This window comes from Myxocyprinus asiaticus, chromosome 2, assembly GCF_019703515.2.
Source record: "Myxocyprinus asiaticus isolate MX2 ecotype Aquarium Trade chromosome 2, UBuf_Myxa_2, whole genome shotgun sequence".
NCBI classification, from domain to species: Eukaryota; Metazoa; Chordata; class Actinopteri; order Cypriniformes; family Catostomidae; genus Myxocyprinus; species Myxocyprinus asiaticus.
Window position 1 is genome coordinate 24,362,703 of NC_059345.1, and position 26,232 is coordinate 24,388,934.

General features: G+C 38.5%; 1 pseudogene; it reads left to right on the top strand.

Moving 5' to 3' along the window:
* LOC127415885 (DNA polymerase nu-like) overlaps positions 1-26,232 on the top strand; it is an 81,755-nt pseudogene that overhangs the window by 16,315 nt on the left and 39,208 nt on the right.

Consider the following 26,232-nt stretch of genomic DNA (forward strand, 5'->3'; position numbering starts at 1 on the left):
TACTGCGCATGTGTCGAACGCGTCCATTCACGTTCATCCACGTGAGGTATACTTTCAAAGCTGTGCGCACACAACTGTGCGCGAGACGAAATGGAACGCACAAAGTGAAGTATACCTGGGCCTTAACTGAGTCTTTAAACGTGCACATGCGCCTGGAGTTAGTGGCACTAATTAGTTGGTCCACAAGGTGGCAAGAGAGACACATTTAAGCCATTGCTGTTATGAAGAAGTGCTAGAAAAAGATGTAATCGCCTCTTCAAAATTCAGAATAGGGTGCTATTTTGCTACTGTTGTGTTTGACAACCATGGCAACACGCACTTATACTGCTTTTATGATTGGTGTTGGTCACAACAGTATCTTTGATGTGCAGGGTTTTGGAAAAAGGGGGCATGGCTAATTCAGTGGCTGGTCTCATGGTAGTAGAACGGCTAAAATTGCTTACAGCACCTTTAAGTTAAAGCTAGGGTGTGTAATCCAGAGAGGCTAGCAGTTAGCGACTAGCTTTGAAAACATAGAGCCCGCCCTCGGTTCAGAGGTGTCTCCAAAGCCACGCCTCCTCTATCACACATGAACGCACAAAGAGCAGAGTCTAAGCGTTGTAGAAGTTTCTAACACTGTCTTTCTTTTCTTGTTTCCTTTTACAGGTGGTTCAGGAGGAACATAAGTTTACTTCCATTCTCGTGCTCACTCTGCACAGTGTCAAGGAACCCGCGCTGATAACGTGTGATTGTCTGCGCGAACAAGTTGCGCGGCGGTATGCAAATATAGATTGACAGACAGGAAGGACATCCTATCATTACATTCGGACCGAATGCAAAGATTGGTCGATCATTTTTTAGTCCTGTCCCTTCCACAGAATATATATATATATTTTTTACATTTAGACCACTTAAATTATTGATTGCTATCAGGATGTGAAGAGACTTTCAACCAGTATAACAAAAAAAAAATCTGGAAAAGTTTGCACACCCTAGCTTTAAAGGGGCATTCGGTAGTTCTCTAGCTAGCATTAGCATTGCTGTTCTTCGTGTACTTTAAGTACCGATACGAAAGTGGTGTTAAACGCTGTTCTGCCAACTATCGATGTGGATCAGCATGATCGTCTCTGCTGCCCCCTCCAGCTCTGGAATATCATTTGCACCTGGAAAATGTCAAAGTTTGAGGTAATTTATTAAGTTATTTATTACTATTATAATATAATTGCTTTGCCTAAAATCAAATGTCAGAATTCAAGCAAACAGACTTCTACAGTTAAGGACAGATTATTATTGTCCCTCATGTCAATAATCTTTGGAGACTGTCTACGTTTCACGTTATTTCTAAAGACAGTTATTACCTTTATCAGAGAACTGCTTAGCGTAAAATGAGCCTCATTTTTGACTAATTAGTTTTGTTTCCAAGCAACCAAAGTCATGGTTTACACAAAATCCACAACAATTGTTGTGCCAAGGTACTTTGCACTAAACTAATGAAGACGTAGATGCCTTACTGTTACCGATGTTTATTCTAGTTTTTTTTGCCTTTGCCGGTCTTTCTGTCTTCTTGCTTCAGACATTTTTTGTTTCTTCGGCAGTACAGCTACTGGATCTCCCGTTGTCTCTGCTGCTAAAGCACGATAAATAAGTATGTTCCATTGTGTTCTTTTCACTCTTCGCATAACCAAACAACAAAACTGTGTACTACATAAGCATAGCCAAGCATATCTACATAGGCGGCAGCAATGAGCGTGAGGATTTTCTTCTTCGTCATTTAGTGAAACACCACGGGTCATGTGATTTCAACAAGGCGAAACACATTGAAGGGGGTGACCCGCACCATGTATAATTAAAAACACTTTTTATAGAAAACTATTATGAGTAAATTTTTCATCTCATGTGAGTGTATACCGTTTGCATTAAACATCACAAAAACACAATTAATTCATTAATGTGTAAAACTTTTTAAACTGGCTCTAAACTACTGAATGCACCTTTAAGAAAACTGTTAGTTATAATTCTATGTACAGTGTATTGTCATTAAGGGTTCGTTTAGACTCACATTATATTTTTCTTATTGTAACAATGTACCAACAACAAACAAAAGCGCAATTTACACCACAACAGTGCAGCATATGGTTTGCTATAGTTAAATGGGCTCACTGTCAAATAATGGAAGCATTTGTTCTCATTATAAACAACTACTCTATACAACTCTATAAGCCTTTTATAAGTGTTGTGTTTCCATATCATGCCAGAGAAGATGCCATCTCTTAATACATTTGACAAAATATTGCAAACTTTCTGTTTGTTTGTTTTGTGAAAGGCTGGTAACATGCTGCTTAATAATGCTAAATTATAAATTGATAAAATTATTATATTAGTCTAAAGGCGCTCTGGCACCATGTTAAAGTCCTTTCACAAATCTTGTTTTCTTGGCTCAGGCACAATGCTGTCAGTTCTCCTTACTGACTGCTTTTTGCATCAGGGAGATCTTTCTGAAGTGCTCTGTCAATATTTCATTAACGCTTTACTTCGTAATGCAAGGCTAACTGGATTCAGCATCTCTGTTTGATAAATGTCCTGTTTAAATGAATTCATTGAACACCAAACCACTGAGAATAATAATGTAGGATCTGGTTCTGCCAAAACTCCATGTGCTCTGGCCTTTAAATGATGAGGAGAGAGTTTGTGATATGTGATTGCTTCATTTTTATGCAATAAATGCTCAATTATAGTTACATACAGAAAAGTTATATTCTCTGTATAGGCTGTGCATTTTCTCACATGTCTAGAGTAAAGTTTTTCTAGCAGCTCTATTAAGGTGCCTAATGGAAAGGACTGACATTATACATTGGCACTAATTATAATTTTTCATTTTGTTTTCCCAGTGTTTTCTTAAAGTTTGTTTGTTTATTTCATGCAATCACTGACCTCAAGGTAAACTGACCTCAATTCTTAGTTAATTTTAAAGTTAATTGTTGTTAATTTGTTTATTTTTTTATTGGTTTCTGCCCAATACTGGCGAAAATGCTATTTAAACATTATGTATTCCATTAGTATTCAAATATCACCTACCTAAATTATAGATGCATATCTTTGTCTTTTTACAAATAATAAGTATTTCATTTGAGTTGGTGTAAGATCAAGGGCCCTATTTTAAGCATGCAAGTGCTAAGCGCAGCTCATAAGCGCAAAGTCAATGCGAAGTTTTGGTATTTTCATGTAAGTATGCACTAAGTGTAGGCGCAATTGGGTTTGGCGAAATCGCCTGTGCAAGGCACTAATCGGGTCAATGGAGGTTCTTTTCCGGCACTGTCTCCGTTCTATTATACAGTCCATTCCCTGTCAAGCACCAGCGATATAAACAAAGACATTCATAAGTTGGAAGTATAAATGGACTGTATGCAATGAATTGGAAGAAAATATGCATTAACTTTTTTTATTTTTAAATTCAAATTACGAAGTGGTCAAAAATCATATCAAATCCAAACATTTTACTCTCTCCTTCCACCGGCCCCTTTTGCAGTGACTTGAACATAACAATAAAAATAATAATAATTGAAAAAATAAACCATGACTTCCAGACAAATCTCAAAAATTGGCTTCAACAGCGATCGTCAAGGACATTATTTGATGTTCTGTACTTTCAGAATTTGGACATTAACTTTATTACCACCTGCTGGTGACATCTCCAAACTGCAAATGCAGGAACAGAATTTGGACTTTGCCATGAGTTAAGAGGTAGTATTGAAACGTCTTAGTGCAATGACCAAATTCTTCGGAAAATAGTAAATTGCGCTTTGCACCACTACATTTACATACAATACACTCACAGTTTTGCGTCTACACCTACAGTAGTGCAAACACTCCAACCCACGCCCATTTGCGCTTTGCACTGGCACAAAAATTGCACTTAGAATTTGCACTCGAAAATAAGACGTTGCGCACGGTTGTTGCGCGTTGCGCTGCGCTTTGCGCACTCACGAAAATAGAGCCCAGAATATCCATTGCCTATGAAACAATTCCTAAAGCCCTATTCGGGCGGGACTAGCTTTCCCTGAGGAAGGTTAGGGAAATTCGTCTTTCACAGATGTACTTCATGATTTTAATCCCGTCCGAATCTGAAAAATCAGTTTTTCTCACACAATCTCTGTAAAAATGCCTATTTACCTAGAGAGAGTCCTCTTGAGAAATCAAATCCCGTCCGAATACAAATGTCTGTGATTGCTGATATTGAATTTTCACAGCACTTATACTCATGTATTTTGACCTACATGAACTACCATTAAGATAGTGTTTGTGCATGGCAATGCCTGCTGCATGGCTTTTTAATTCGGATGTAGAAAAATAATAAGGAGAGCCAAAACATGTAAACTGCTAAGACTGGCCACTGTAATATTAGGTAAGATACTCACCTTAATTTCTCTGCTCAATTACATAATGTTATAATTATATAATTCACAGATACATATTGTTTATTTCAGTGGGTTTATTATAAGCAGCCACTTCTAAAAACTCATGCGAATTTAATTTTAATAGGCTTTTTTTTTTTTAAATAAGTAGTTTATAATGTAGCCTGTAATTATTAAATTGCAATGGAATCAATAAATTAAATAATTAATATAATTCACAGATACGTATTATTTCAGTTGTTTTATTATAAGCAGCCACTTCTATAAACTCATGCAAACTGTATTTTAATAGGCTTTAAAAAATAAATAAAAGATAAATAAAAAGTAATTTATAATGTAGCATATAATTAATAAATTACAATTAAATCAATAAATTAAATAATAAAAATTTTTTTTTTAATGATGAGTAATTTTAAGTTTAAAAGATATGTTCATTTTATCACCTAAATTACGTGTTCAACCTTCTGTAACGCCCACATCTAGAAAACAGACACTCCCATCTCTGTAAACACAGAAATCTTCGTCCGAATCAGTACATTTAACCTCAGACATCGGGTGATGCTAATTGTAACTCAAACGTCGTTTAGAAAACTAATCCCGTCCGAATAGGGCTTAAGTTACATAATCATTTCTTTAGCATAAAAAGTTTAGCTGAAAAGTCCACCCACTTTTGGTAGACCTGAAGGTCCCATGTGCATAGCGATTTTCACATTCTTAAATCTGCAGCTAGATCTGTGTCTGTATACTCAATGTGAAAAATGGGTCACAAGTGGTGGCATTTATGCATCCATGCCAGTGTGTGTGTGTGTGTGTGTGTGTGTGTGTGTGCGCGCGCGCACAATGATTTGCTTTTTTTTTTTTTTGCTCCCCTTTTCTCCCCAATTTGGAATGCCCAATACCCAATGCGCTGACTCGCCTCAATCCGGGTGGCTGAGGACGAATTTCAATTGCCTCCCTCTGAGACTGTCAATCCGTGCATTTTATCACGTGGCTTGTTGAGTGCATTACCGCAGAGACATAGTGCGTGTGGAGGCCCACACTTTTCTCCACGGCATCCGCACAACTCACCACTCGCCCCACCGAGAGCGAGAACCACATTATAGCGACCACGAGGAGGTTACCCCATGTGACTCTACCCTCCCTAGCAACCTGGACAACTTGGTTGCTTAGGAGACCTGGCTGGAGTCACTTAGCACGCCCTGGATTCGAACGGGACTCCAGGCATGGTAGTCAGCGTCAATACTCGCTGAGCTTCCCAGGCCCCTACATTGATTTGCTTTAACACTTAACACATGTTTGTTTATCCATTTACCTTCATGTGCAACAGTGAATCTCATCAAAGCCTGACTGACTGCCCAAACAAAGCAGTTATTGTTTTAATCCACTACAAAAAAAAAGTGCACATTCACTGAGCACAGAGCAGAAACAAAGACATCACACAGCAAACCGAGCTCTACTAGCTTAAGTAACCCATTAAGAGTCAAAGAGATGTTTATCTGTGTTGTTATATTCACAGTGTCTGGTTTGATGTGCTCTGAAACAACAGCCACCTCTATTCATTTTTTTTTCTTTTTTTCTGCATTGCGCTCCTTTCTGTGTTTATTGAGCTTTTGAAACACAACACAAACAGTGGCAGATGAGTAACAGCAGAGAGGAGAGGCCATGCGGCAACAGCATGCTAATGAGCGAGAGAGAGATCTTACTGTGGGTTCTGTTGTCATGCAGGCTTCAGAAACATCTGTGCCATCACCTCAAAGAATCGTCAATACGTTTCGCTGTAGTTCTCCTAAGGATGAGCAGCAGGGGAAACCATTTATCTTTCAGTAATTTGCCAAAGACTGTGGCAAATCATTGTAAAGCACTCATAACAATGACTCACATGTGTTATGAATTCCATTTCAGTTTCTGTAAGAGTGTGAGTTCCAGTCTATGGTGTTAATAAATTCATGTTTTTTGTTTTTTTGTTTTTTTTTACAGGGCAGTAGCAGTTTAGAGGATTTAGTGACATTCTCCCACTTGCAAAATATTTGCAGTAGCTTTTGGTGTGTATTGTACAGCACTTGAGTGTGTGAGCGTTTGTTGAGCGTCTGCAGATCGACAGAGGCCTCTACTGTATCTCTTACTCAGCCTCAGAAACAGCAGAGGCAGCATGTTTCAGTGTTGTCATGCCGACAGGGTGCCGCTGTGGGATGGCGATGGATTTCGCCCATCGCCTAAATGACTGAGGGGTGTGTTGCCAAGGTAACTGTGCAGAAACACAGGGAGGGTGTATAGGGGGTAATTTCAGTTGAAATTGGACTGAAAGTGTGATGAAACACTAACATCAGAGATGCTTTTGCCCCTATGAAGCAGCAAATCTTTTGTCTTTCTGCTTTTGTGGCTTGTTTAAAGAAGACATTGCTGGAGTTGAATGAATATCATTATCATGCGCTAATATAAAGGGCTGAGGTCACCATTTCAGATGTTTGCATCCTTGTGAAATGATGTGTAGTGTATAAACTATAGTGCTTCTGGATTCTGTGTTCTGCTGGTGGTTGTGAGGGACTAATTGGTGAATTCTACAGTTGCATTGCTCAATTAATTAACCGACCAAACCTCTTTAATCTCAAAATCATTATAGCAGATTCTCCAACCGTTACTGGCTGATGTTGCCACCCCAACTCACACTTTAAAAAAAAGTAAATATGAGCGCGCACACAGACTCTCTCACTATATTTCTCTTCTTTCAGCTGTAACCCCCTGTTGTGTTGGTTAATGAACATCCAACACCCCTGTGTGTAATAATGATCTTGTATGTGGGCGTTGGTGTGTACTGCAGTAAAGATGAGGTAGTTGCAGTTATAGTAAGCTTCCAGTTGATGGCAGCAGCCCTGAGCAATAGAACCATTACATGAGCTGTTCACAGAGAAGTATTACATGTGATTTACTTATGGCTGTTGGATGGAATCGTGGATTGCCCTTTGTGCATTTCACTTGGGTCAGTTCTGCCCTGAAGATTTGTAGGGTTTCTATCAAGCTCCCAGACTGTATGCTGCAAACTCATCATGAACACTAGTTCTCTTAATTCTTCTGTGATTTGATCAAACCCCTAACTCTGAGTTTTAAACTTCAGCATGTATCTTGTCCCACACATTTATGCTATGGACATCGATAGCCGCTTTTCACCATCGAGAAATGAGGGCGTGCTAGTGCGTGCCATGGCCAGTTGTGTTCCCACTGTCACTTCCGGGGCTTCATTGTGCCTCCTTGTTCCCAAAGGCCAAGCGCCTTTGGCCAGGCAATTACCCTTGTGCCAAAGAAGACGGGGTCAGTGTCAAGGGCAGAGTTTAGCTGAGTCAGGTCATCAGCCCCAAGATAATCATTTCCCAGTTTTTCATATCTAGCTACCAGCTTGCCTCAACAGATGAATGGAGAATGCAGAATCATCAGTATTGGTCAGTAGATGATACAGGTTTGTGAGTCGGCACCAGGGCGGCATATTATGGGCGGGTTTGAGGGCAAAGCTGCAGGGCTATAAGCCCAATTGTGGGAATGCAGATCAAGTTTGGTCTTGAGGTCCGAGGCTATTGGCCCTGGCTTACCAGTTGATAGCCCTGGGAAACCTTGGCCGTTGTTGGAAAAGCATCTATGATACCACAAATTGCAAGGCGATCGGAGTTCATCTGTCAGATGATAATACATCTCATAGACTTACATTGAAGGAGGGACTCGAGCCATATCCAGGGACCAGAATATCTCATGAAAATTATGTGACTGTGGCGACATTTTTGCAAAATGTTATTACATTGTTCATGACACGTATCACGGCAGTTCTGAGGTGTTGCTTTAAAACTCGCTTTTAGCACCACATAGTGAAAATGTATGGTGCTAAAAGTGAGTTGTAAAGCAATAAAACTTACCTCCCTACTCTAAACCTAAAACCTAAACAATAGTGTCATAAAAAGCAAATGTGAGAAGAAAAACAAATGATACTTTTAATGTTAATGCTGTATTGAGTTTTAAACCAACAAAACTGACCTCCCTAACTTAAACTTTACACTTAAACCTAGCCATTAGTGTCATAAAAGTAAATGTGAAATGAAAAACACAATTGCTGAAGCAATCACATCATTTTTTGTTGCTTAAATGACACTTTTGACTCGTGTCGACTCACGTGCTCTTTAGGACTGTGGTCATCTTCAGTCCTAACGCTACCGTGCAATTTGATTGCATCGAAACAAACGTTTTAATGTAGTTGATTGTATAATGTAAACCTTAAAATATATCACCTTACAAGTCATGTGCTATAGTAAATGTGTTTAGATATCATAAGATAGCATTGAGCAAGGAACAGGGCAAAAAGTATGTTTTTACGAACTTATGATCTGCTGTTTTACTCGTGATTTCTGTGAAAGTTAATACAGTTAATTTTTGATGTTGTAGAGCCTCTAGTGTTCATTTCACCAGTAAACTGCCACAATATGTACAACCAGCCTCGTAAATTTCATTTTGCAAAAATGTAGGTATAGTTACATGACTATGAGACCAGATTGCGACTTGGTGGTGGGCTCTTTTGACTTGGACTAGCAACTACCAGGAACTCATTCGCAAATGCATAGCAACATGCTAACAGCAACTCAGGACACCTTAGCAACTGCATAGCAATATCCTTGCAACTACCTAGAACACCCTAGCATCATAGTAGTTTTGCAGGGGCAAGGGCAACCAACACTCGCATTTTCTTCTGAAAGTTAAAAATGTAGTCGTTTTTGGAGTGTAAAGAAATATTCTGGGTTCGATACAAGTTAAGCTCAGCCGAAATCATTTGTGACATAATGGTGATTACAACAAAAATTTATTTGGAGTTTTTTTTTTTAAACCTATGTTCCAGTGAGGCACTTAAAATGGAAGTGAATAGGGCCAATCCGTAACCGTTTAAATTCTGTTTTAAAAGTATAGCCACAAAACGTAAACAATATGTGTGTTAACATGATTTTAGTTTGATAAAATCGCTTACTAATCTTTTCTGTGTAATGTTATATCCAGTTTTAAAACTTTGTTACCATGATGACATAATGCCATCAACTCTAAAACAACTGTAAAAACTAAAAGTTTACAGCTCAAATAATACACAAGTTTTAACAGAAGAACTAATGTAAGTGCTTTTATAAAATTATAAGCTTCACATGTTTGCCTTTATTATAATCCCTCCAAAAATTGGCCCATTCACTTCCAGTGTAAGGGCCTTTCTGTAACTGTGATTTTTGTGAAGGGACAAGTTATAATTATTTTTGTGGTAATCAACATTATGCCACAAATACTGTCGATTGAGCTTAACTTGCACTGAATCTGGAAAATTCCTTTAAAAACATTACAACTGACATCAGTTTGCATTTTAACTGATCAGCTGTCCTGCAATTACCATTCTGTCTGAATGTCACATTAATGAGGTGAGACTGAACCAGTAAGCTAACACTGCCAGTACTGTTATAAATTCTAGCACACATTCAAACATGAATAAATTCAGACCTTGTCATGACTTTACGCACAAACACACACTTCCTCTCCTGCTTACTATACTACTTTGATAACTGAGGAGAACCTGACTCAACAGCTGCAGGGAAACTGAAGGGCGGCTTCCATGTGAGTGATGCGTATTGATTGTGTGTGTGAGTCAGCAGTAACAGAAGGAGCTGAACCAAGCTGCGGGTTTTTTTTTTTCTGCCTTGTCATCTGTCTTTGTGACCAGAGTGATGCAAACCTTGTCACTTAAACCCCCAGACAAGCATAGGACACAGTCGCACAGTGTGACACACTTTAATTAAAAGCTACTGTGATGATTGACGGAGAGAAGGGTAGAGATGGAGAATGATAAACTGAGGATGGACATAAAGCCTGAACAAACAGGGCAGGCAGTGTGTGCACATGGATGCATGTGTGTGTTTGGGAATAATTACTCAGAGTGTTTGGAGTGAGTGACAGACTAATACCACCGCTGTCACCATGTGTGTGTGTTAGAGAGAGACAGAGATCACATATCTCTTGTAGTGTGAGTATATGTGTGTGTAATCCTGGTGCAGCATATGTTCAGGAGGGGAAAGGCAGCGTGGAGACCAGCCTTCTGTCACCCTGGCAACACTCCTGCAGTGCCATCATTGTCAATGTATAAATGTGTGCATGTTCGTGAGTTTGAGAGATTAAGGTAAAAAATAAAGGGAAGTCCTCTGCTGTGGGTGAGCTAGAATCAGAGAGGAGCAAAGAGTGGGTTTGTTGCACCATTGAGGCTGCGCGTATTGCGGTATACTGAAGGCTGGTGATATTGCTCCCTGTTGTCCAAACCTTTAGTGTCACACCCCAGTGATGCTTGTTGGTAGAGCTGAGCAGGTGGATCTGACATCATAAATCAACCAGCCTACACTCACACTTTCTCAGATGCAGGCCTGCACAGAGTCTGTGCCAGTTCTACAAAAAGATATGCGGATTTGCACAAATTTGGAATGACCATCATTGTATTTGTATTTGTTTCAGCAGATTCAGTATGCTAAAAGGTAAATGCTAACACAAAAAGGTTCTAACATCTAGAGGGCCTTACAACACTTCCTAATATACATTTTGAATGAAGGTTCTTGAATTTTACCCTAAATGCTGTTTGAAGTGACAAATGGGGACATACCACAAACTTCTATGCTTATAATTACTATTCAGTTAATTGAACTGTACAAAAATGCTTAATTATGCTGCTTTATATTGCAAAATGAATATGGCAATGTTTGTTTTTGTAATATTATTATTAATTATTATTACTTGTGGCCAAGTGCTATGGGTTTTTAATGGCCAGTGCCAATACCAATATGGATATTTTTATGACCAGTGCCAATATACCGATATATCTAAACAGCAGGATGACAGATATAGCCTAATACCAAAATAATAGGGGTGTAAAAAGTATTGTACAATATGATGCTCACGATTTTATATCATATGTATTGTATGATACATAAAAAAAATACATAAGTCTGATTAAAACCAAGCAATGCAACATTGAGAGCTGCAAAACAGTCTCCTCCCCGGAGAGGTAGCGCTGAATGCTCACAGGAAAACTAGTCTGCATAGGAGAGTTGGGAGCTCAAAGATTGATGGCAAACGGCAAGTAGATTGTAACGTTACAGCTTGTCGAATTTGCCAAACAAAGGTGTCATGTCCCGGTGCTACATTACTGTACATCAAACCTGTCATTTTATTTATGCGACATCACTGCGAAAATCTGAGTATTTGTGAGGCAGAAAGAGCAGCAGCAAGTTGCAATTAACAGCCAGCCTCTCCCAGCCGACGCTGAGTGTGATCATATGCACAGCAAGACGCTTATAACTATAAAAAACAGCTTATTAAATAAACCGACAACGTAAGAAACCTGCTATTAGATAAGACTTATTATTCTCTGCTTTTGACGTCGCAAACGGCTTTGAGCACAAACTTGCGTGCACTGGATAAGCTGGTAAGACTGCTAAAGTTTACATGTAAAGCAAAACCGGGGGAAGAAGGCAAAATTACATGTGCCGAAAGGTTTTTGATCAAACCACTAAATAATATTGTATTATGTACATATAACGTAAAGCCAGAGGTCAGGTTCCTCTCAAGGTATTTTTTTCTTTGCCACGGTCACCTTTAAGGGCCAAACATACTTCACGCAAGTACGCAGACGCACCTTGCTACGCAAGCTCGATTCCATGCGTCGTTGCGTAGTGAAATGTGTCAGCGCTCTATTCATAACCTAACACAAGTATGCACTGTATTCTCAGCGTTGCCGCAAGGGGTGCTAGAGCGGATTTTCTGTTTTCAGTCAACAGCTCTCATGGCGAAGCAGCAATTAGAGGAGAGTCTTGCCGAACAAGTTAGATTATACAAACATATTTATGACCCCTCGTCCCCTCTCCATTCGAATAAAAAATGCTTGGCAAGAAATTGCAGCTTCCCTAAATTCTGATAACGACAATGTAAAGAGAAAATGGAAACAACTACGGGACTGATTTGTCCGAGCCTGGAAGAAATGGAAAGGCGTCCACAGTGGAGATGCCGCAACTAGCTATGGAAATCCAGTCATTTTGGACATGCTGGGATGACTTTTTGACTTCATAAAACACCGGACCACAGAGTCAAATTTTCGTGAGTCGGTTTCGTGGCGCCTTAAAAAATGTTATTGCCCCCTTGTGGTGTGAGGTTTGTAACCACCAGAGCAACACAAGAGTGCAGGTACAGTATGTACAACGAGACCTCGCGTAGGCCATGTATTGGCCAAGCGCTTGAGTCTGCATTCGCGTACTTGCGTGAAGTTTGTTTCGCCCTTTAGCTTGCTCACTGGGGGCTTTGAAACAGTGTGCATTGTGAAACGTGCTATTCAAATTAAAATGACTTGAATGCAGTCAAACTAATTTTTCTCAAGAAAAACATGAAAGTTGTGAGTTTTTCTCATAACAATCTGCTGATAACTGCAGTGCTGTTGTTTATGCTGTTGTTTAAAAATATTCAATATCCTAGGCTGTTGGTGGATTTTGGCACTGTTAATCGGTCATCTATCAATAATGATTTATTATTATCGGAAACACACTGGTTCACTCTGCATATAGTTTTACCTTGTTCTGCACTTTGCGGCTGTGTAAATTGCAGCAGATTCTTTACACGCCTGTGCACCAGCAGACAATTGTTTAGACTGTTGGGATAATGAATGATAGAGCAAGACACTGAAACTGACAGTCCTCAAAAGCCACATTTGAGGCAGACACCAGTATATGACTTCTCTTTGTGTCTCTCTTTCTCATGGCATCCACAAAGCAGCTCACAGACTTACTTTTATTGCATCAACCTTCACTGCAGCAAACTGCAGTTTTATCTTGGCAAAATAATAAACACAATATTCTCTTTTTTCCTCTAAGTCAGAACATTTCATTCTTTCTTTACAGGTGTATAGTGCATAGACATGTAGATCTCACATTTAGCGCTGCTTATTAAACTTAGCCTTTGGAAATAAATGAATAAATAAATAACTGTATCATTGGGGTTATGCAGATAAATATGAATGGAGGTTTACACTGAAGACATTCTATTGCATCACCACTTTCTCCTTTACTTTTACAGTAAGAAAGTGTATTTTATGCTTTAACACCATAGAGGCTCTAAAGTTTCTGCACAAAACTATAACATGACAACAAGTAAATGATCTAATTACTTCATTACTGTATCCTAATTGTAGTTGTTAGAAAACCATACTATATTTAGATTAATATTACAATGTTATGTTAATTGTTTTGTTGTGTGATAGATTCGAACCCCATACCACCTACTGTAAGTATTATTCTCCTTCTAGTTATTTACCTAGCAGCTACTGAAATGGAACATTTACTTGCTAATGAGCACATCCCATAGACTTTTTATATATAGCTAATTATAAACACTTTTACCCCTAAAATAAAAATTTGTACTTTTTTAGAATTTGAAAAACAATATTTGCTTTATAAGTCGATGTCCCAAAAGTAGGATTTGTCAGATTCAGCTCACTTTTGGGGACAGTTTTGTCCACCAAACTGTAGTGAAGTGCATACACACACACCCACCCACACTATTTTAAACCACTTCATCAACCTTCACTCTCTCAGTTGTCCTCTTTCTCTTTATGTCTCTTTTTCTCTTTTGTTTGTTCTCTGTTTTCTTTTGCTTTCTCTCTCTCTCTCTCTCTCTCTCTCTCTCTCTCTATTGATCTAATTGATCAGTTGAGTTCTGGATGAGCAGTGGTGTGTTCTTCACTCTGAATTCCACTAGCTTTGCAAAATCACCTGCCACAAGAATGAGGCATGTGTGCAAGAGTGAGGGAACTGAAGAGAGCAAGAACGAGGGTCAAAGAGAGGAAATGTATGAGGAAAATCACCCAATGCCCTCAAGCCGCTTGACTTTCAGTGTGTGTGTGTTTGTTCAGTGCCTGTGTTTGAGTGTAAATATGCCCTTGTGTGTGTTTGTGTGAGAAAAGCGTGGTGAGCAGCAGTATTGTCTTGTCTAGATTAAGTTGGATAAGATTCAGAGCGAATCGCTGAGTCCAGCCTGATCCTCAAATCAATACTACACCGCTCATCCCTCTCGCTCTCCTCCATTTCTATCATCTCTTTCTCACTCTGTTTCTTCCTCTTTCTCTATCCCTCTCCCCCTCTCTTTGAGTTTGTCTCCCTCATTTTTTCTTAATTTTTCAGTGTGCTTTATTGGTAAGACAGTAGTAATGATACTGAACAGCCTAAAATAAGTGGTTGTGGGTGACTGCCAGGGCGTTCAGTGTTTTTTAGCACATTGCTATGCAGTTGCTAGGGCATTCTGAGTAGTTCTATGGTTTGGGTCTGTCATTTAATGCAGTGGTACTCAAATGGTTTTGCTTCAAGACACAGATTTTACTTTGGACATCAAGTGGTGGCACAGAACTGTACCAAAATTGACCCTTCGCTAAGCCCCGCCTTAAGAGCATTTTTGACCAATCCTGTCTTAGCAACTGTTGCCGTCTGCCATTTTACTTACCAGTGTTTGCCCTTTTCCAATGATAGTCTACGAGGGTAACTTGTGTTTGAGTAGTTTTAACTGGAATTTTATAGAAATGTTCTATGAAATAGTGACACAAGGTACTTAGAGATGATAAACACAGTGTTTTATCTTTCTTTTTTTAACATCTTTAAATAAATCTCGAGAAGCACATGTTGTGGATTAAACTGCCCTCATTCACAAATGAACGTATAACATCAGACAAGACACCAACATTTGCTCCAAGGTAAATTAAAGTTAATAACGGTAATTAATTTATGTATTGATTTAGGTCTTAGTAAAGATGATGGTAAATAAAGAGCTCACAGCATCATAGTGAGTGTGTTATGAGATGTTATTGAACAAACACTGTGTCAATTATTGTATTAGTATTAACCATATTACCAAGTGACAGATGAACCCAATATGATATGGCAGAATTTGATTGAACGTGCAGCCTTTAATATCAACAACAAAAGATATGGGAAGCGTATTCTTCACCTTTTTGAAAGTTGATAAGCCTATTTATTTATTTTACAATCCAAACTATGCATAACCTGTGACCCATATTTGCGTCGTGACCCACCAGTTGAGAACCACTGCATTAATGTAAATCTAATGGTTTCCTTTTTTAACCCAATTTATCGTCTGCCAGGAAAAATTGTCTGATCACTTAGAAAAGAAATTGCTCAACAAAGCACACTATTTGAAGTGTGTCTGGTGTTTTAGGTTAAGTCATACTGTACCTGTAGCACAAATGGAGATGGGTGAGTTACATGGTGACATTTAATACCTAGATTTAGGGGTTTGTTAACTAATAATAATAATGTACAGAATCGGAACAGTCTTTCACGCTTCCATTATCTCTCTCTCTCTCTCTCTCTCTCTCTTATATTGCTGTAGATCGATAGAGAACAGAAGCAGGGAGCCTCAGCTGCTATTATAAGCTCTTCCTCTCTCCCAGACTAGCAGCATTTATCACATCCAGATTTACTGTGCACAATAACCTGAGATCAACTGATATCATACATGCTGAAATAGCAAAAAAACGCTAATCTCAGAACAGTTCTAAAAGGATCATGTCACAAATACTGTTACAAATACTATACTGCTGTACTAACAGAGATGTAGACAATCAGTCAATCTTCTGAGAGTGAGAAAGCTGATCTAGGATCAGTTGAGTTAGCACTGTTCACATGAAATCAAAAACTATTAATCGATTGCATTGCTATTTAAATGTATTTGACAACATGAAGCATTTTGTTACCCTCTAGTCACCATTAACAACACAACACTGTAAATACATTCAATTAGAAACATGCAGTAACATATTGTACTCTACACACAAGCAGGCACACACATGACTGCACAATCATACTGAGAAATCACTGTTTATGCAAGTGCAAGATAAAGATTGCCTTGGAGTGTGTGTGTGTGTGTGTGTGTGTGTGTGTTTGTAAAATGCCAGCACACACATGACTGCACAGTCATACTGAGAAATCACTGTTTGTGCAAGTGCAAGATAAAGATTGCTTTGGAGTGTGTGTGTGTGTGTGTGTGTGTGTGTGTGTGTGTGTGTGTGTGTGTGTAAAACGCCAGCTTTGAAGCTGTATATCTCCCATCTCTCTCAGCATTAGCAGATTTAGGGTAAAGCTGTAATGAAACACTGGAAGGAGAGCAGAGCTGACCCTCTGACAAGTACTCACCTTTCATTCAGACGTAAAAACAGACAAATACAAATAATTATTTTACCTGGAAACTCTTTTCTGTCACACACATTTCTGTGAGCTATCATATGCAAAACACACACCCTTTTATGACTAGCATCTCTCTCTCTCTCTCTCTCTCTCTCTCTCTCTCTCTTTCTCTCTTTCTCCTTAGAATCTGGGATCTCAATTTATTCTTTAAAGAACATTAAAGTTGCCTTCACAAGTTTTGTCCTCTAGAGGAAAAATACAGTAAAGATGGCTTTATTTCTGACAACTCACGTCACCTACAGTATCTCCCCTTTAAGAGCGCAAGGCCAAGGTTTGATTTCAGATCCAGAGTCTGGAGACCACCGTCTGTCAGCCAATCGGTTCAGAAAACAGCTGTCAAGCCTTTTACCAGATTAATACTTTATTTTTCTCCTCTCATTTCTCCTTTCAGTTTTATTCTCCAGAAGACAGATAGAGGGCAACACATAAAATACTCGGGGACCAATCTCTGTCAGTTACTGATTGGACTTCTTCCATCATGCCATAGCAACTCCGTTTGACATTTTATAAGCACTCTGAAGTCTGAATATTTATCTAAACTGGGGCTAAATTTAACCTGCTCTTTGTGGTGTTGTATTGGACTTAAAAATAACAGCACCATGCTTTTCATTGTGACTGAATCAGGCAGTTTCAAGTGAATAATAACTGGTTCTATTCTCCTCCTGCAGAATTTTCAAGCTCTTCTGAAGCAGCCGCTGCAGATCTCTAAGAAGCAGTATGTCCACGGTAGCGTACACCTCAAAGGATTTTACACTCTGGAAAAGCTAGTGTCATTATTCACCCTCCCCGCCCTTCCAACACACACACTCACACACACTCACACACATACATCAGCAGTGTCTATAGCTCTTTGGAGGAGATATTGGGTCCTATCGAAAGAGGTCTTTTTTTTTAATTAATATCACAGTATTTCACATTGCTGTAGCTTGCAGTGTGCAAATTTTTTTTTTTATGTTTTATGGATTAAGAATGGGCCCAATTAGCACCTGTAAGATGTCAGTCTGTTTAAACTATTTGGAGATTTTTTTTTATTTGTCAGCTTCTACAATTTGAGCATTTTAGCCAATGTTGTTAACCTTCCACATTTTAAGTTACTGTTTTTCTCGGCATTACTGACAGCTGGCAGTCAAATCACATTGGGGAGGGGCTACCACAAGTTTAGCCAGGAGTGAAAGGGCCCTTCTGTTGACAAGATATACATGAAAATAAATCTGAATTTAATTTGATGTTTCTATTACACATTATACAGTTATTAGTTCTGGTCCTCTAATCTGATTGGACAAGTGGTGTTTCAAGAGAGCCGATATTTAGTGTAACAGCACTGGGATGCTTCACTGTTTGTATCTGTGTTCACGGCGTTCCTGACAGGCTGTCAGTCAGTCTGTGCATTGCTCAGTGACACAATGGCTGATTATGCTCTGGCTTGTTTGGAACTGTTTTAGTTAGCAGAGCAAAAATAGACAAAATAACTGTCCATATTGTGTCTAAAATGTAAGTTACATGATATTAATTTCATGTTTATAGAATTTGTGTATAAAGCAATCACACTTGCAATCATGCTGTTGTACTGAAATCTGTTGATATGTTGAGATCCAGTATAACAGCAATCTTGCTTGGTTGATACTGCTAATATTTAATACATTGTATTCAAGTGCCGAGCTTTCCATATTATTCAGGCATTGAGTTTTGTAATGCATTTTACATTACAAATGTAAAATGCATTTGACTCTTCAACCCCCCACATCTCTATCTCAGATTAGTTGTTACCAGGCTCTTTTACATCTTAAAAAGCGTATCGCTAAAGTTTCATTTATCTTTGTCTAGTTATTCATGTCTTGTATTTAACCCTAATTTTCAGCTATATCACCTTTCCTCATACTCTCCATGTCCTTTCATGTGGTTCTTCTCAACGCTCTCAGTGACTCCGTACATTATATTATTTTATTATATTGTATTCTATGGATCTGAATTTGTATTTACAATGTTTCAACCAGTGTTTCAAGTGAATGTGTGTGCCGATCATGTGTTAAACTGATGTAAAATGTAAAAATGCAGAAAGTTTTCTGTGAGGGTTGGGTTAAGGGTTAGGGGATAGAATATAAAGTTTGTACAGTATAAAAACCATTATGTCTATGGAGAGTCCTCATAAAACATGAAAACCCAACATGTGTGTGTGTGTGTGTGGGCAGGTTTCAGTGGTTTACAAGGACATTTTTTTAGGTTACAGACTGGTAATTGCAAGGGTATTATGCTATGAATGTGGTTTATGAGGACATTTCGAGTGTCCCCATAATTCAAATTGCTTAAAAATCATACTAAACAATGTTTTATTGAAAATGTAAAAATGCAAAAAGGTTTCTGTGAGGGTTAGGTTTAGGGGTAGGGTTAGGGGATAGAATCTATAGCTCATACAGTATACAAATCATTATGTCTATGGAGAGTCCTCATAATGATAGCTGCACCAACGTGTGTGTGTGTGGGAAAGAATGCAGAAAGAGTGACTGTGTACCCACGTACCATGTTCATTCCACGAGAAGTTTGGACTTTTCTATCCGCAGGTGGGTCAGCATGAAGTGTGTGTTTTAAAAAAAAAAATCATACCAGTCCTTCCATAACCTCCAACTGACGTGTGAGATGTCTTATTTTATTTGTATGGGATTGTGCTGTGATGCACATAGTGGTTTTTGTGTATCTGTACTTCAGGAAAGGTGTGTGTGAATGTGTTCTGACAGCACTGAGTGTGTGTGTGAGAGGTGTGTCAGTGTGTTGTTATGTAACAGTGTCACAGTAAGGACAGCGTAACCTGCAGCAGAAGAAACCAGCCATCAGACACCATGCCAGCAGCATAACCATAACCTGGAAAACAGCCTGTTCTGGCCCACAATCTCATCAGCTGGCCTGACAACAGTCTAATACACAAAGGCCCTAAAACTGTGTGTGTGTGTGTGTGTGTGTGTGTGTGTGTGTGTGTGTTTGTGAGTGAGAGAGAGAGAGAGAGAGAGAGAGACACAGGAGAGTGAAGAGGGACTGGCTAATTGGTTTTTCTCTGATATTTTTAAGCATTAAAAGTACTTATACATATATGTTAGCTGAGATGGGCAAAAAATATGTATGAGGAACAGTGCGAGTTGCTGTCCCTGGGATGTCCTTGTCACATCCAACTGAGTGATGCGTCTTGCCGTTTCCAGAAAGAGAACAGAGAGAGACTAGAATTAGGACAAAGTCATCCCACGTTCCCTGCTTGTCTGGTGGTATCAAGCACAGGCTAAACTGTGCTTTTTTTTTTTTTTTTTTGCATAGGGCCCCCAGAGTCCCTAGAATTGCCTCTGCTCACCTGTACTCTCCCCTGAGCCCTCAGATCACCTCACAATCATTCACTCTATCATTCCCCATCAACTTTTATAGGTAGGCTGCTCCAGCATTGGAACTAAAAAAAGAATCAACCAACAACCCACAATGCAACCTCTTAATAGCTCCACCAGTCAATAGCCTCTATGAATAAATATATTTTCCTGGAAGCCCTCCTGCCACTTCTTGAGTTGAGGTGCACGAACACTGAAATAGATAGGGGATTATACTTCAAATCGTGAGGCTTGTTGAGGATAGGTGTGTTCAAATACCTTTGAAAGCATTCAGACTTTTGCCTGACAGACAATAAAACAGGCTAAAAAGTCTAATAGACTGCATAACATAAAGTAAAACATTTTTGTAATGTTCTCTGGCCAACAAGGTGTAATATAGATACTTTGTTAAGAGGTGTGTCAGAGATAGGCAGTGAAGAATGCTGGGTGTATTAGGCATATTAGATTCATGGCCGTCATGCCACTGCAAAAGGTCAACAGTTGCTCATTTAGAGAAAAAGGTTTGCTCCAATATGGCCATCTGGCCCTCATCCAAGCATCTGTAACCCCAAAATGATTAATGCTGTCCACTGTTTATTTATTAAAATCTGGCCTTAAGAAATGTTTCAGCATTTGAAGTTTAATCCGTCATTTACAGAAGGCTCACTACTAACATTCTCGTAATATTATACGTAATATTCTCTATATTGTTCTATCCATCAAAAGAAAGAATTAAAAACAGGGATTGACACACAGACTGCCTCAAGTCAGATTAGTCAGGAATTCCATGAACTGGCAAAGGTTTTATTAAATTCTATTTATAAGAAACGGGGTGTGGAATATGAGATGATGTATTGCACTGTGATTCTGCTGTCACATGGTGACAGAGAGAAAGTAACATTGAATCTTGACTGGATTTTCTTTGACTGACACATGACCCCTGGCCTGCCAGCACGCTGCTCATTAATAATGAGATTTACCCTGTGTTTATCTCTGTGTGTACATTTGCTGTAAATATATTGATTAATCTATCTGTCGATTTTAAGAATGGGAAAACTTTGTTTCTTACTTTTGCACCACAAGGATTATGCATATCTTTGCACAACATATACTCCCAGACTACCTCATTATCTGTATTTGTATATGCAGGCATGCATGAAAAGATGCTAATATATTTTTAATTAATTAATTTGCCCTTTCTTCTATTTCTCTTTTTTTTAAATCTTTTCTAAAATCATTTGTATATGTCCTGCTCAGCATCTGGAAGCATGAAGTAAGATTTCACTGTACATGAAACCTATTTGTGTACATGAAAAAAAAAAGGACCTGATTTAACAATACAGTTTATACTGTATACTGTACAACGCAATTACTGAACACATTTTATTTCACAGTTTTCAGAAAGGATTGGGGAATGTTGGAGAATGGCAGTGGATATGTTGGGTTCCAGAGTGTTGGTGTGTGTATGTGTTGGGGGGTGAGTCAGCACTCTGGCAGTCAAAGCAGTAAACACACTCACACACAGAGCTGGTGTGCTTATCCTCTCACACATTCTCTTTTATCTGACAGAGAAGCTGCTGGGTGGATTAATGTTCCTGCTGACACAGAGGGGAGAGATGCCAACACACACACACACTAATCACTGTCATCTTCCCCTTTCCATGTCTTTCCGTGAGAGAGAGTTATGGCATCATTTTGGATGAAGATGAAGTTTGAAGGAGGACATCATTATGCTTGTGTATGTTTGTTTGTGTAGATTTCTGTCAGGTGGAGTTGCGTCTCTTGGCTCACTTATCATCTGAACTGCAGTTGCTGAGAATCTTTCAGAACTCTGAAGCAGAGGTCTTTACCATGCTAGTGGCCCAGTGGTGGGTACGCACTCACACATTCTCATATAGTTTGGTATACATCATAACTATCTCGCTCCCAAACACAAATGTGTGGGGTAAAACAATTCTCTATACAATGATTTTTAAAAATCCCTGTTACTTATTTAACCACAAGCAACTGAAAAAGTCACTGAAAAGCAATAGAAATTAATTGATCAAAAGATGTTTACTTTTTGGTCAAAAGTACTTTGTGCCCAGGTAGCATCATTACTTCAAAACACACCTGCTGCCCTTGTAGGTATCATTAGTGTTTTGTTTTGTCATGTCTGTCACAAGCACTAATGAGTCTGCTTTTGGTGTGTGTGTGTGTGTGGGTGGGTTTGGGTGGCTTACGAGGACTTTTTTTTTTAGGTTACAAACTGGTCATTACAAGGGTGTAATGCTATAAATGTGGTTTATGATGACATTTCTAGTGTCCCCATAATTCAAATCGCTTAATAAACATACTAAACTGTGTTTTTTGGAAAATGTAAAAATGCAGAAAGTTTTTTGTGAGGGTTAGGTTTAGGGTTAGGGGGTAGAATCTATAGTTCATACAGTATAAAAATCATTATGTCTATGGAGAGCCGCAGCACTCTGTGTGTGTGTGTGTGTGTGTGTGTGTGTGTGTGTGTGTGTGTGTGTATTGCATAGTACTTGAATTCATTATTGGTTGCTAAAAATTCACATTCTAAACAGGAATGGGAATATGAAATGATGTTGACACCTGTGAATGATTTTCTCGTAAAAATGATTGTAGGCCTATCTCTATCTCTTATTCAGCCCATTATCGCATGACAAGATTTTTAAGCCCATTGCCACATGACTTATTTAAACATTTTAAATTAAAAAATTAATCTCTATGAACTCCACACCCAGTCCAAAATATTTTCCTATGATGATCACCCAAAATTTGTAAACACTAGCTGGGTTTCTATCCACATATTTCTATGAAAATTTTGGGATATTGCAAAAGTGCTCAATAGAAACACCTAAATGTGAATAAAGTTTTCAAAATGTGCATAAAAAACATATTCGGCCACTTAAGATGGATAATTATCATTTCATTAATTATTCATTAAGACGTGCATAAACTACGATGAAACACATTTACCAGATATATTCCTTTAGAATTTATATAGGAACATAAATGCATATCAATAAAGTCACTTGACTTTGCCTCAACAAGCCATGTGTATACAAAATTCGCTCCGAAAATATCAGCAATATTATCTCGTCTCAAATTTTTCTCTGGTTATTCTGAAATGCTAGAGCCAAAGCATGTCATAACGATTGGCTAATATTACCTCCATGAACTGTTTGACACACTTTTTCTCCCAGACACAAGTCATCTGCTACCAAACACTAGCAAACATGACGTTTTTCCGAGTGTTATGTCTGCACTCTCTAAATAGCAACTACATTTAATAATGAGCCACAGTGGCTTCAACTTCCAATTTTCCCAGAGCTGATTTTGTACTCTTAAACACAAGGGATGGAAACGCTGCTTTATTTGCAAATTGTTTTGTTGATATTCTGATTTTTCTAATAAATTAAATACAACATGGATGGAAACATAGTTACTGTGGCCCTGTGGTGCTTTAAATTTACTCGGTTTGTTTAAGCAACCAGACATTGGCTCAGTCAATGGTGTAAGTTTGGTGTGGGACTACCTGTTTTTTGACAGATGGCAGACAAGTGTTCGGGAAACTGTTAGAAAACATTTTTTTTTTTTGCAGTTTCATTTGGTGTCATTGAAGGTACAGAAATCACACACAGTGACTTTAATAAAGTGAAAGCATTTTTATAATGTTCCCTGGACAACAAAGTGAAATGTAGTTGTTTTGGTAAGAGGTCACAGAGAGGCAACCCAAAAGTTTGCAAAGAATTTAGAATGCGCCATTTCACACAAACACACAAAAAGAAATAAACGGACTGACAAGAGGGCAAATCGTCCTGCGGTACCATTCTGTGTCTTTCTCCTTGAAGTTGTGTGCAATGGACAATACAGAGAGTCTGACAAAGAAGAGAGTGAGTGAGATCAGTCTGATGCTCACATCTCCAGAGTTACTGTTCCATACGCTGACATACCTGTCGAGAAAAAGTGTGATTTGATTGCTGACACAGTTCCACTGTGTGAGTATGTGTTTGAGGGTAGATGTGTGCCCTCACTCTGTTGTGATGATGAGGTCTGTGAACCCATCAGGCTGTTGAGATCATCACAGCATCTCTGTTAGCATATTCCTGCATGTATGAGTGTGTATGTGTGTATTGCTCACCTCAATGAGCTTAAAATTTGATATAATACAGCGTGAGTGCTGACCTAACACTGACCTCTGCTCTAATGCAGTAAGACATCTGCAGGGCAGCCTATGATTCCCTGTCACTCTACGAACACTGATGCCTCCAGTCTACCAGTGTTGCTGACAGTTATTATATAAATCTCTCTTTCTCCCTCTCTCTGGCTGTCTTTAGGAAGGGTGCGAGTGAGGACCGAGTTAGTCTGGAGGACAGAGAGCATGCCAAGCGTATTGTCTACTCTGTAGTTTATGGAGCTGGTAAGACCATACAGCAGGCAAACTGTCACTTTAATCTACAGGAAGTAAACAACAGTATTGTTGTCAATATTCATAAACTTGGTTAGAATTCAACTCTAGTTCAAGCATATTTATCCAGTTCTCTTATTTTAAAGGAATAGTTTACCCAAAAATGTGCATTCTGTCATCATCTAATGTAATAAAAACACTAAATAAACCGCACATATTCTGATTTGTATTTAGCCAGACAGCAGAGATTGAGAGATAAATGCAACCTGGTCTCATAGAATCACGATACTATAAATAAATGTTTGCATTTTTGAGTTTTACGTGTTTTGTTCAACGTTTTGCAAAAGTTTTCTGGTAAAATAAACACGGAAGCTCAACTGAAAGAGCTTTGGACTTTGTACGCAAAAGACAGGGTACGAGTGTAGCAAATCGACACATGAGGGGAAAAAGTGACATAGAAGCGCTTTGAAATGACATGGTTGCTTCAGCAATTGCATTTTTCTTCTCACATTTTCTTTTATGACACTATCAGGTTTAGGGGCAGGATTTAGAGTAGGGACATTGTTTTTTTATTATTTAAAATTGGAAAAACAAATGAGGTTTTAAAGGTTAATGCTGTATCATCTCACATTTACATTTTACAGTATGTTATTATTGGTTAGGCTTAAGTTAAATGTTCGGGTTAGGGAGGAAGGTTTTGTACATATAAAACTCCATAGAGGATTATCCTTATGCCTCATTTTCACTGTCTCTGACAATCACATACAACTGTCGTATTTCTCCCCCTAGCTGCAGTCATGATTTTGCTCGCAATGCATTTTATTAATTAAGGGAGAAGCTACCAAAGGTTTGCTACCTTGAGCAAATTCAATAAATGGATGAATTCAATAAAATTCAAGATTTATATTCACTCAGTATTTATTATTTTTATCATTAGTACTGTTTTTATAATTATTAAAATGCTAATTAACAACAACCATAATCCAGCAAATAAGAAGTAGAAATTCGTAGATGTCATTTTAAATATGCAGGTTTTGCGTGTGCAGAAATAAATGACACATGAACATATTTAATCACACATTTACCATTATTACAAAAACCTGTTGTGATATATTTGCAACATGAATTATTATTTCTGACTTATACAATCATAAGCGTTCAATATTATGATTAGAATAAGTTAAGGACAAAATTAATTGATATTTCTCACTTCACACTCATTTTTTGAATGAATACGTCACATCTGGTTGGGCGGTCGCATACGTTCTAATCGCACAAGGTGAAATATTTCAGCGCAGCTGAAGCTCAAATCGGATCTGAAAATGTCACATCTGGAGATGGTCTGAACCCCACGCAGCCCTCCTGCGACTCTACATTGGAAATGTATGACATCCAGTCTGTCGTTTTTTGAATGTAGTGAAAAAACACCTTTAAAAACCTAATCTTTTTGGGAGAAAGTTTAACTTGCTTATAGCGCCCTTCAGAGGACATTTCACCTCGAAACTGCAGCGATACATGTAATGAACTACGTCATTTCATTTTCCAAAAATGTTGCCACAGTCACATCATTTTCATGAGATCAGGCTGGATAAATGAATTTTCAGAATAAAGAAGACAAATACATTGATATCAGGGGCATAAATTCACCTTTACTGGATTTATGCAATATCAAAGTTGGTGGCCCTTTGAAGGTTTTGCCATCCAACCACCCTTTGGGTGGCACCCCATGCCTTGCATATATTGCATATATGGTTTTTGCACCCCTGATTGCTTTGGATGTAGAGAAAGACCCAGTCTGG